The following is a 13,596-nucleotide window of genomic DNA, read 5'->3' as shown; positions in this document are numbered from 1 at the left end:
ATGAAGTCATTGTTCATAGGATGATAGTAGGCTATTGGCCCACAGGCCCTTACAAGCCTAGCCAAGAATTTCACCCATGTTCCCACAAAGCCAGCACCTGTTCATTAATTTAACATGAAATAATATGGAAACCTTATAAGAAAACAGGAAAGAGTCAGTGGAAATACACCAATGGTATCCATGGATGTGAAAATTTAAGTTTGCCTCATTGGTAAAAGGTACAGGGTTTGAGTCAGATCTCAGGTTATTGGCAAGGCTTAGCTTGGTATTCACCTATGAAACTATAAGACTAAAGTGGGCCAACTTGTACAGTGGGGCAGATATTTAAGATATATATATATATATATATTCAGATATACAGAACATTTAGAGATAACTACCTCTGGAAATTTTTGTGGTTGACAAATAGAAAATCAGGCAACCTATGTAGAAGATTCTGTAACAATGAGAAGTATGCTAATTTTTTTCTCTCTCCGCTGATGCATGAATAGACTACCAGATTACATTAAAGCAAGTACTAGGTTAGATATTTTTAAGAACATCCTGGACCCATTTACATACCTCTCAACTGTACAGATTTTTGCAGAATGTCCAGATTTTTGCCTCATATGTTTGGTCCATTTTTTTATAAAATTGTGGTTTTCTGGCAAATTAGTGGCAAATCGTCAAAGATTGAACATAAAAAATAATGACAAGCGTTTGAGTTTCAGACTTCATACCTTTTAGAAAATTAATGCTAATACAAAACCTGTTATTCTAGGAACTTTCTAAGTTTGTAAGAGCAATATTTAAAAATTGTCCCTCTTTTTGGGCCTTTGTTCCACTTATATTTATGAGTTTGTTCAGATTTCCTACTGTAAGAAGTTGAGAGGTATGACCCATTATGGGATAAGCTGTTTTGGTATATTGACAGGCTAGAAGGGCAGTCAGTATTGCCCGTTCTTGAAATATCTGTATCCAAGAGCACTTTCTACTTACTTTTTTTTTCATGAAATATTTCACCTTGCATAACATCTAGTGAATAAACTACAAGGGGAGGCAAACATATGTGATTTTTTTTTGTAGTATTTGAGTGGTATTAACAGGACTGCAGCCAAATCACTGTGTATCCTTTTATTGTTAGCCATGGTAGACAATTTCATGATTGTAATGTGATTGCATTTCTTTTGGTGTACTGATCATGTAGTAGTTAACTTAAAATCATTTTTTGGAAAAGTCTCGTTTTTTGTAATGGTAGAAATTGTGTGGTGGGAGGCAGGTCAGTTTCACCTCTGCATAAAAAATGGAATAAAGTTGGTGCCTCTGGATATGATTTCTAAGTTTATGTTATGGTACAAGTCCAATCCTGTATAGTTCACTATATAACTATTTAGTTGTATTATGTTGTCTATACAGTGCCAACCATTTAAGCTACAAAAATTGTGAAATCAGATTCAAGAAACACTGTCTGGAAGCTCTGACCCTGCACTCTATATTTTATAGTTAAATACCCTGTTGTAGTGTGCGCAAATCATGTAATCAGGGCTGGCTTTAGCTGAAATGGCACCCTAGGCGAAGTAGTGCTCTGGCGCCCCTTAAGCCCCACCCACGCCATACTCATGATACACCCCTATTTGAGCCACACCCACAGATACATCACTCCCCATGAAAGCCACTCCAGTTATTTCCTTCAATTTTTTTAAATGTATGAAAATAAGTTTCTACTGTAATGGGTTTTGCATTACCAAGCATTTTCTGAAAGTTACAAAGTCCAAAATTAATACCAGAGTTCATCTGACAAGTAATGAGATCAAAAATCAGAACCAGCTGAGACACACACACACACACTTTATGACATAATGCAGTCCCAGCAGGTGCCCAAAGCTATGCCATCAGCTGGCAGGTACCATTCACCCAAGCATATGAGGCTTTGTCCTTTTGATTACAGGACATGTATTGAAGAATGTTTTGATGGTTATATTTCACAGCTCCCCTGCCTTGAACATAACTTTTGGTCTGTCTGTCAGGACTAGAATGACAAAAAAGCAAAAGGAGACCTGTTTACATTTCTCTACTCACTTTGCATGCTATTTCTTTAAATTAATCACTAGTTTTTCAGCAAAACACATATGCTTCTATCTACCTGTTTATGCTTCTTGATTGTATTGTCATAATTGTTTATTAAATGTAATTCACCTCCTTTTTTGAAAAGTTGTCAGTTTTAGGAAGGATTAAGAGGGACAGAGCAAAATTTGGAGTCAAAATAAGACAGTTGAGAAAGAGATTTGCAAGCAACCAAAGATCTGCAAACAGCACCGTCATGATCACATCACCCATTTATAACTAAACCTGGTAAGAAGACAAATTAAACATTCACAGACAATGGCCGAACAAGACACGGGTACATTCACTTAATGGAAGAGAAGTAAGCACTTACTCCAGATGCTATCTTATCTGCAACCTTTGTAGTACCACAACAAGTGCACAGGACTGAATTTTTGCTGTCCTTACCATTCTATACTGCTGTTTAAATCCAAAAGCACCACCAACAGAAATTAACCCACAAGACACACCTGAAACCCTGCATTAAGTAGGGAGAAAGACAAACATTTGTTCTATGCCTGGTCTGCGTTACTACTGGAACGGCCTGACTCTGGAAGCAGTCTAACCTAATTGGCTGTTTTTGATTTGCATTTCACTAGCTTGAGGGGAGTAATCACAACACATTTTTCCTGAAAATAGACTCACATCTAGTGCATTTAGAAACTGGAAGCATCAAACCCTGGCCAAATAACTCCTGTAAACACAAGCACAAAAGATCCCAATGACAAACTCCAAAATGAAACCAAGACAGTAAAGAGAGGCTACAAAACTTAAAAAAAAAAATTACCATGAATCAAACAATGAAAACAATAAAATTGATAAGCACTTTCATCCCATATAACATGGAATTTCATCAGATCATCTCAGCTGAATATAATGTTTAAATAGTTTAAACAATCCACCACTCCATCCTGAGTCCATATATCTGCTTTTTGTTTAAAGGTGTACTCATCATGTCATACATCCATAACGAATATCTAAAAAAAAAATTAGAAAAAAAATAAGTGTATAAACTTAAACATTGTCAAAATGATAAAATTAATTAAAAACAAAATTACAAGCCATCTTAGCCTACCCAAAGATACTTTAATGCTTTAAGTAAATATTTTTATTAGTTATATTTCTGCAAAACAGAGACATTCTAACGCCTCTTATCAAAATAGAATGTTCTAACTCTAACAAAACTGATGCAAATCTGGATTAGTATTTTCTAAGATGGATGCAAGTGCAGTCATGCCCCTAAACTTCTTGCTCAAGAATTCCGGACAAATGCTCTAAATCTGGGAAAGTTTTAAATACTATTCTAATTTACGTAGAATTAATAGCAAAAAAGGTTTTGAATCAATGTATTTTCTAGCATTTGGAATTGCAAAGCTAATGTCTGGCATTTTCAACTGATTTAATTTTGTGACGGACAGGGTGAAAATAATATAAGGCAAAATCACAGCTGACTTTATCAAATGGTTTCTCTATATCAAGACCCATCAACCCCAGGACCGTTTTTTTTTTACAGTCTACATTAGCACCACTCTGTTAATTTTGTCAAATGTTTGCCACCCATCCATAAAATCACATTGCTGTACATCTATCAATTTTGGCAACACCTTGGACATTCACATAACTAGTATAGCTATAAACACTTTATAATTATAGCTTAAAACTGAAATGTATCTATACGAAGCTGGATCATTACTATTTTTCTGCTTATACTCTGTCATTTTAAAATATTATATCCCTTGTATAACACAGTGCTACTTGTTAGAGAGTGTTTTAAATTTAGTTTTGAACATTTTTTTTCAAGTAAGCAATTAAACCCGATAAACCAATGGCAAAACTGTCCAAATCAGAACATTTCAACCATAAAGGCCACTCAAACTTGTGTCATTACAATCCACCAATATCAGTCAATATGCACAATCTTTTCAGAAGTAAAAGTCATCTGAATAATTCCACATTAAAGAGATCTGTAACAACATCAAACAACTTTATGTTTCATCTACCAGTTCAGTGTCTGCTGTCATTGAAGAATAAATTGCCTACGTTACATTAAAAAGAATGGTAAGCTGGTAATATTGCACTAGGGAATGGATAGCAAACTGAAAACAGGTTCATAGTTACTAGGCATCTCATCCAAAGGAGTGCATACTCAGGACTGCAGCACCCCACCCCCTTAAAATACAACACAGTATGAGTAATCCATCTACATGTTATGGGAGTAGAACAGTCCTTTATAAGGAACAGACAAAAATATAGGGCAAAAAATCTGGATATTCTGCAAAAACCTGGACAGTTGAGGGGTATGCTACCTTCCTGTTACACACATCTGTGGGTAATATGGGGATTGCCAGTGCACTTACTACATGCCTTGTGATATAGAATGAAACTGAACCATTTGACAAAAATCCATATAGGTACAAGGAAGATGTGTGGACTGTACACCAAAGACACCCCATCCAAGAACTGAACTAGATAACTGAGTACTATGAAGGAATAGCAGTTAAAAAAAGGAAAAACAAAGCTGGGTTTTGCTGTTGTAAAGATAATGTTGAGGTGCAATGTATCTTTGAAATCTGCCTGGAAGCTGGCAACCGACATAGGTTATTTTTAACTTGTAGAATGCAGTGAGAAATATAAAATACAGATTTAGTAATTTAAAACAAAGATGAAAATAGAATGTTTTTGCTTGTATGCTGGAGTGTACTTGTTCACCTTCTGGCATTCCACATATAATGATATGACAAAATACTTGGCTTAAAAAGCAAATGAGAGAGAACAGAAACATATGGGAAACAAAAAGAGAGAAAAAATCATATAATTCTGTGAGCTTGCTTTTGTGGTCCTTGTTGGCAAGTTACTAGCTAAATAAAGAAGCACACGTAAAAAATAAACACCAAAAAACAGGATTATGCTAACAAAGTACAGTACTGAAAAGGGAAATTGGCATGTTCTTGAGAAAGCTTGGCAGAAATCTAATATTATGTTCATGATAAAGTATAATTTATATGACCTTCTGCCTCCAATCATCATCAATCAATGTTATAACCTTCAAAGCCTTACAGCAGAAAGGGCGAGAACATCAAATGTGATGGCAAATAAATATTTTTAATAGTCTTATTTTTCCATTAGTTATTTTGTGTGAATACATGAGCAGAATGATCACTGACCAAGACCAAACTTCTAAAGCTGGTGGAAATAGAATGCAGATGCAGCTGCCAGTTAAGAAAATAAATATGTTGAACGAGTGAATTAATTAAATCACACAGCCATACAAGAAGCTTAAAATAAATATATATGGCCATTTAACATTAGAGAGTTGTTGCACTTAGCTGCTGCTTTACCTTCCATTTCTATGGGACCCTCTGGATGCCTCTGTTGACCTATATTCACATTTTCTAGTATGACATTCCAGTGCCTCATCAATCTGTCTCAAAAAAGTGTTTCCTGAAATTTTATTGAAATATTCTGCTGTTCAGCTGCCTTACATGCCCCCTCTCCCACTTATGTTCTTCTCAAGCCCATACCACCTTTTTGAACTAGATAACATAATAAGTTCCAGTCAAGCCCCTACTCACAGTCTTCCTGAACTTTGCACAGCCATTAAATGTTAAACCTTTCTTTACATACCTAACCCTCCTCTTTTTTTATCTCCTCAGCAGCATTTTAGTAACCCTCTTCTGCATATTTCAATGAAAATTAATACAAATCAGTTTTGAAGCTTAAATGAGTGGCCACTAGATAACTCAGTTATAATACATATTGAAAATCTTGTGCACTACATTTCCAAACATTACTTTCTTTCAATAATCCCCACATACATACACACACACCCCCTTACCTCTCACTTGTCCATTCCTTCTCCAGTATGCAAGGTATTCTGCTATTCAAATTCTGTGCCCCCAAAACAAAGACGTACATAATCTGTCACACAGGCACAGCAGGTGTTTGCAACCTGTTTTCGTCATCTGCAGCCATAAAAGGAGGGCATTCTTAAAGTAGAGTGCCCTTGAAAAATGCTTTTTTTTTTTTAATAAAAAGAAAATGAATCTCCTGGCTGCCGCAGGCAGTCTCCATTTTATGGACAGTGTACCGCCAAGAACAGCACAAACCCAGACTGGATAACAAAACAAAACAAAAAAAAATCATTTAAATAAATAAATAAATAAAATTGTGCCCTTTATGCGGTTGCCTAGTTCGCCTATGACTAAGGCTAGCCGTGCATGTCACAAAAGTCTAACATGAGACATGAGTTTTATTTTTTTACAGTTGCCCCAGTATACATGGTTCATGTACCCTCACTGCTGCACCTGGCCTTTTTCCTTTATAACTGGTCTTCATTGTGTTACTGTGATAAAGTTCTGCTGAGAACACTGCATGCAAAACTGGCTGAAGTCAGTTTATTTATTTAACATTTTCAGCAACAGTTTTCTTTTTTTTTTTCTGTAAAGCTATCCCACACTCGGAGCTGTGAGGATAGTATTACAGCCCGTTTTGTAACTGAGTACCAGTCTGGTGTTTTGCATTGTACGTTTTCATTTTGTGTGTAATGCTGATGCTGCATGCAGTTTAGAAATTTGCTTAATTTCAGTTGTAACATGCACTGGGTTTATTGCCACTATTGAAGGTGAAGAGTCAAATGTAACTGTGTGCAGTAGTCAGTGGCAGCTGGTGACTTCAGATCAAAGGGGGGCTCCATGAGACAGCTGAATGGGTGGGGTCAATGGGACTGGGTGTGGCCAACTAGGAAGGGGAGGAGCTTTGCTCAAAACCACAAAAACTGTAACTTTAATTAAATACGCTGCCCTGGGTGCCAAACCATCATTATGAGAGTCCAGTCAAGACAAAATGAAGTGTAGAAGAAAAAATATTTCAATCCATTGGCTGCATGATAGCTTACTTAATATCTAGATGGAAACAAAAAGGATGTGAGGCATGAAAAAATAAATTACTTCTTAAATACATTACTGGAATGCCAGTCAAAATCAAGTATAAGAAAAACAAGCAGCACTTAACTCAAATCACTTCTCCTTGCACTCCAGTTCTAATTATAATTTATGTTCAGCTTTATTAAAGTACCAAGTAACATGCTGAAAGTAGCAATCTCTGTGATACCCCCACTTGTAAAAATGTTTCTTATCCAAAAAAGACCTGCTGCCTGACAACAACTATCTACTTGTTTCACGGGGAAAGCATGATCAAAGTAAAAAAATGAAAAGCAAACAATAAACAAGCTCAACATATATTGCTTAAAGGATTACTGCACAGGATATGGACCACACATGATAGCTTGGCATTCTGTTTAGTTTGCAGGTAAAGCCTGTAATGAGCTTAACATAATGCAATCCTGTCCTTTATTACAAATACTGTCATATGCATTTCAATACCCAAGGCTTATACGTTATCTAGTTATGTAAGTATTCTCAGCATGGCAACAGAAAGGCTTTCAATGTTGGCAATACTGCTTATTAAAACTTATTTGCATCTTACAATATCAGACAAGCTTACCTGATGGTCATTAAAGCACTGCTACTTAAACACAGAGCAAAAGGCACTTTCTGAATAATAATAATAGGCATAAATCAACAGTATAAAAATATGGCAGAAACCAGAACATTCTGCAAAATCAATGACAGATGAAAAGCCACTGTAGTACTTGTGTTTACCTTGGATGGGGGGGGATAGTCTGCACATTTACACTGCATAACTGCTCCTTGCCTTGCTTGGACACATCCAGAGTCACTACATGGGGGAGTGGGGTGCAACAAGTTTGTCACAATTTGAAATGTCTCTGGCTGACTACAATGGCCCTGACACATTTGTCATACCTCTCAACCTCAGAACAAGAAATCTGGACAAAGCCATACATAGAAGTTGGACAAAGGCCCAAAAATAAGGACAATTTTTAAATATTGCTCTTATAAACTTAGAAAGATAATAGAATAGTAGGTCTTGCATTAGTATGCATTTTCTGAAGGGTATGAAATCTGAAACTGAAATGTCTGTCATTATTTTCTAACTTTAGTCTTTAATGATTTACCACTAATTTGCCAAAAAAAAAACAAAATTTTATGAAAAATGGACCAAAAATGTGATGCAAAAATATAAAACAGCCGTACAATGCAGATGGGAACCTGTCAAAGAAGAGACACTTTTTAATATTAGTACTGCTAACTTGAGCAACTGACAAAATAAAAGAATCTACATGCATTTCTGAAATAAAAGTAATCTATAACTGATTATTACAGTTATTTATTAATTGTAAACCCTCCATGTTTTCTTCCAAAATTGCCATTTTGCAGAGGGATTATTAGGGGAAGAGCAACATTTTGAGCCAAAATCGGGGACAGTTGAGAGGTTTGGATATGCCTAATTCTATAAAGCAATTTATTTGCACGTACCTCGCAACCTGTTAATGCAGGAAATCTGGACTAGGCCAAATATATTGGGGGAACATACAAACACTACTAAAATTGCTTTGTATAAACTTAAGACAGTTGATAGAAAATCAGGTCTTGCTTTAGCATGCATTTTTCCAAAGGTTATGACATCTGAAACTCAATGTCTGTCATTTAGTGACTACATTCCTAAATGATTTGCCAGAAAACCACACATTTTATGAAGAACACACCAAAAATAAGAAGCAAATATCTATTCATTCTGCAAAAATATGGACAGCTGAGAGGTATAGTTCAACCGGGGCTGTCTGAGTTTGCTGCCCTTCCCCTCTCAAAATCATGGTCAAATGGAGCCTCCCCCCTGCAGCCATTCCAATGTTCCATTCATTGGTTATTTTGCCCCATTTACCATAAACACTGTAATGTGCATACTGCTTTACTTCTGCGATGATTTGGATTTCATTTGAAAGTTTTATTTTGCACTTTTTCAGCACAAACCCCAACAGATATCTGCTAAACAAAGCAATGCAGTCTCACAATGAAAACAGACTTAGCATTAAAACTTCTCTGCCCTTGAAACTCACATGCATTGAAACAGCATTGAAACCCACATTCAAAGAAAATACATTTTGCCAGTGGCAGATAAAGATTAACTTTGGGCTGTTTTCAAATCATAGGCCTCTTTTGGGCTGTTTTCAAATCATAGGTCCCTTGAACACAAAACATACACATGCTCTTTGATACACCTTCCTGATTGTATTAAATTGTATTCCTTGTACAATACAGTACAGTTGTAAGAGGGCATTTTTAATTTATTGCTTTGAATATTTTTCCAATAAACAATGAAATAAAATGCATGCACCAATGACAAAACTGCCCAATTCAGAAAATTTCCATCATAAAAGTCTATTCAACCTTCTACAGTCCACCAGTATCAGTAAATATGCACAATCTCTGAAGTAGTAAAAGTCATCTAAGTAATTCCACATTAAAGAAATCTGTAACAATGAAGAGGTTGCTACTAGCAAACAACTTTATATGTCATTGTTTATTCATTTACAAATAAAATGCCTGTTGCCCTTGAGGAATAAATTGCCTGTGTTGCATGCATTAAAAAAATGATAAGCTAGTAATATTGCAATAGGGAATGTATGGCAAACTGATAACAGGTTCATAGTTACTACTCTAGGTATCTTCGCCAAAAAGGACTGCAGCATCCACCCCCTTTACAACACAGTACAGTATCAGCAATGCATCTGTCTACTGTGGGAGTATAACCCACAGCCTTCTGCATCAAAAGCAAGTACACTACCTGTTGTGCTATTAACAATGCAAGCAGACTCAAAATAAGCAGCACTAAAGTTTTGTTCCCCTGCAGCTCTCAGCTCCTTGTAAAATCAAATCGACACGCAGTTGTATCTCTGAACTTTGCAGCACAAGAAATCTGGAAAAAGCCGAAATTTATTGCGGGGGGACAAAAGCCCAAAAAACAGGGACACATTTTAAACATTGCGTGTATAATGTTGGAAAGTTGCTAGAATAAAATGCTGTGTTACCACTATACATTTCACTGCCACATCTTTAACCCAGGGGACCCTGTGCAAAACAGTCAGAGAAACATACCACTATGCCAAATCAGCTGTTTTGTATAAGAGAGGAAGACAAACTTAAATGGCTACCATTTAGTGAATTCAGTTCTCAGCATAGCTCTCAACCTCTTAGCAAAAAACATGTGGACAAAGCCAATAATGGGGGGGATACAGCCCCCAAACATTCAGTGAATTCAGTTCTCACCATAGATAGCTCTCAACCTTAGCACAAAATACCTGGACAAAGCCAATAATGAGGGAATACAGTCTCAAAAATAGGGACAAATTTCAAATATCCATGTTATAAACTTAGACAACTGCTAGAATAAAAGGTTTTGTGTTACCATGTACTTTCTGAAGAATATGAAGTCGGAAATTCAAATGCCTGTTATTTTTAAACATTTAACCAGGAAACTAGTCTGACTTGGAACAAAAGACAATTTTCAGCAGAGCAGAGAGAAACTCCAGACACATCTTTGTAAGATGGGAAGACATGCAGACTCCACACAGAAGGCACCCCAGCCAAGAATCAAACCAGAGAACCTGTAGCTGTCAGGCAACAATGCTACCAGTAAACCACTGCACTACAGACTTTGCAAGGAAAAATGAAGATACAGAAACCAAAGATTTTATGAGGAACAGAACAAATATGAGGCAAAAATCTGAATTTTTTTTTTACAAATGGTGGGTAAGGAATTCAGGTCCTTGCCACCTGCATCCAAGGTATAGGGTTCAAGCCTGAGTATCTCTACCCACCACCATGTGTTCTCTCTAGCCACCAGTATATAGCAACTGGGGCATTACACATACACACATACACCAGTAATGTATCCAGTGACCATTTCCACACCTACCTGCTGTAAACAATGTGTCTAGCCATTTCAGGAAGCAGCCTCCAGCACAAACGAAGCCTGTGCAGCAGTGAAATCCCCGTGAGAGCTCACCTCTCAGTTCTCATTGGTTCTGCCTGCAGCTGAAGCTCGTCTGTTCTATGCGGTCATCACTGCACAGATTCCTGGGTATCTCTTCTTCTGTATCCGGACTGCTGACAAAGGCAGTCTGAGTTCCCAGTGTGTCCCCGCATGCGCGGATTCATTGGGATTCCTGATTTATTTATTTTTTTTTTGTTTTGTTTTCTTGTTTCACAGTTTTTTCTTTTGGTTTTTCTAGGTGGCGGGGCTGCAGTCCTATAGCACAGGCCGCCCCTGGCAGTAGTACAATTTTGACAAGCTGTTTTTTCTCAATAGCTGTTTTTGCTGCCTTGTATCTTATGAATAGCCTGTTGTGAAATATCCATGCTAACTTCAATGAGAACAGTGAATCAATGCTCTTCAGCCATTACCTTAATTTCCCATTTGAATTGCATCAGCTGTATTATAGTGCTGTTGTCACTCAAGCTGTCTGATACTGCAATGGTATACCTGTGTTGGGGAGGGGAGGGGAGCAGATATTGGTATGAAATGGGATGGTACCACCAAATAGGAAAGATTTGTATAGTGACCTAATTTGTCCTCTGAGTTTCATGCTTAGATTTTTTTTATCCTGCTGGATGTTGCACTTCCTAATTTTTGCCATGACTTTCTTCCTTTTGCTGTGCATCCTGCTGATAGGATACCACCAGGCTGGCTTGTATGAATTTGTTCTGTGGTTATTCCTGGTAAGCAGAAATGTCTCTGTGCCTCTAACATGATTGTACAGGTCAGTGTTCTTAAGAGTTTTTGGTGGGGCATCACATTTTGCCAGGTTACTACTTGATAGTAGAACGTTTGCCTTAAAATGGTTTGTCCTCACATAAGAGGACATTACATAAGGTGGGTGCAACATTCTCCCATGCTAGTGATGACTACATCAACTTATGTTCCCACTCGTAGTGGGCATTTAGACTGTTGGGTCTAGGGTGCTTGTGTTGACAAAGTGCAGCAATCTCTGGGCTTGCAAGCTTGTGGCAGTGTATGATTCCCAGTTTATAGTAGGGTAGTCACCCATGAATATGGTATTGGGATGACTGGTGAGGAGATCCAGTAAATTGTGTTATGTATTTCCTAGGTGATAGAGGTGGACCTATAACTTTTAAGGATATAGTACGTGACTTTCCTATGGTAATTTGGACATGGAGGAGCTGAAGCACATCTTATCTGATCAGCTCTGAGGCATACTTTTGATGTAAAGTGCAACATCTCCATCTTAACTCCATGGCTGTGCAGTAGCTGGTCTAAATGCTCAAATGTCTGCATTCTCCAAAGTGGAAAAAGCTTTTAGCAAGTACAGTTTCTTGTTTAGATTCATAGAATTGAGCAGTAACATCTTTTCATTGTTTAATGCTCAAATGTCTGCATTCTCCAAAGTGGAAAAAGCTTTTAGCAAGTACAGTTTCTTGTTTAGATTCATAGAATTGAGCAGTAACATCTTTTCATTGTTTAAAATTTTATGGTGGTGGTCTTTGTGTGGTGTTTGTTAATGGACCTCTGTGGGACTGGCTACCTTGATGGGGTACAGGGGCTTGTTTCAATGAATAATGGTTACTAAATGCCAGTTAAGAGTGACTGTAGACATCTCAGACTGAATTTCAGTGGGGTGGTAACACTGAGGGCAGGGCAGTGTGGATGCATGGAGGTAGCACTACCAGACCTTACAGTACAAATTGAAAAAAAACTGTCAACACACTGAGTCCCCCAATCCCTCCTTGATTTGCTTCTGAATAATTTTATTTCTGTTTGTATCTATCTGTGTCTGCTTTACACCTTTTTTGTCATTCTATTCCTGTTTTAGCCTCACCATAATGGCATTTTTCATCAAACAACTTGCATTCTTTCTCTAATTTTGTCTAATCTAATGTTAATGTACCCAAACCTCTTCTCTTACTTCTGTCTTTTATAGCTCTTTAAAGAACTTCACATTGTCTTGTTTTTTCAGTGTCAGTCACTGCTACTGTCCCATTCTGTGTCTTGAGTCTGTTTCCTCTCATTCAGCTACTGTGCTACTTTTCTATCTTTTTTCCTTTTACCTATAAGAATACCTTCATTCTCAGCACTGACATTGTGTTTCTGCATCTTTCAGTGTCTATTTAAATTCTTTCCTCTTCCCTTGTATCATCTTTTTCTGTAATATTTCAGATTCTTCTATTCCCTTGTTACAACTGCTGTCTCCGTATTTCCCTGTCTCCTCTACAAGTCAACCATTTAAAGCAGCTTTAATATAATTTCACAAACCTAATCATATGATCTTGTCTATTTTATGCTGTCTTCCCCAAGCTCTTTAAATCTCTCCTTTTCGATTCTGCCTTTACTCCTGTGATCTCTATCTGCCTTCATTCCATCTCCAGTCTCAACCCCCCCCCCCAACCTGTACTTTCTCATTACACTCATTCTTACTGTATAAAATAAAATTGCCTTTAACTTTTCGTAGTTATTTCATCCAGCCAGTACATACACAACTTCAATAATCTATCTTTCTAACTCGGGTTTTCTCCTTCTGGAGAATGCAAGTTGAGACTGCTTAGGAAAGCTTTGAGTTTAGTCATTTGGTTCATAAAT

The sequence above is a fragment of the Protopterus annectens genome, chromosome 8.part0, assembly GCF_019279795.1.
Source record: "Protopterus annectens isolate FY-2018-M chromosome 8.part0, PAN1.0, whole genome shotgun sequence".
Lineage (NCBI taxonomy): Eukaryota > Metazoa > Chordata > Ceratodontiformes > Protopteridae > Protopterus > Protopterus annectens.
The sequence above is the reverse complement of the archived record's forward strand: the minus strand, read 5'-3'. Positions refer to the sequence as shown.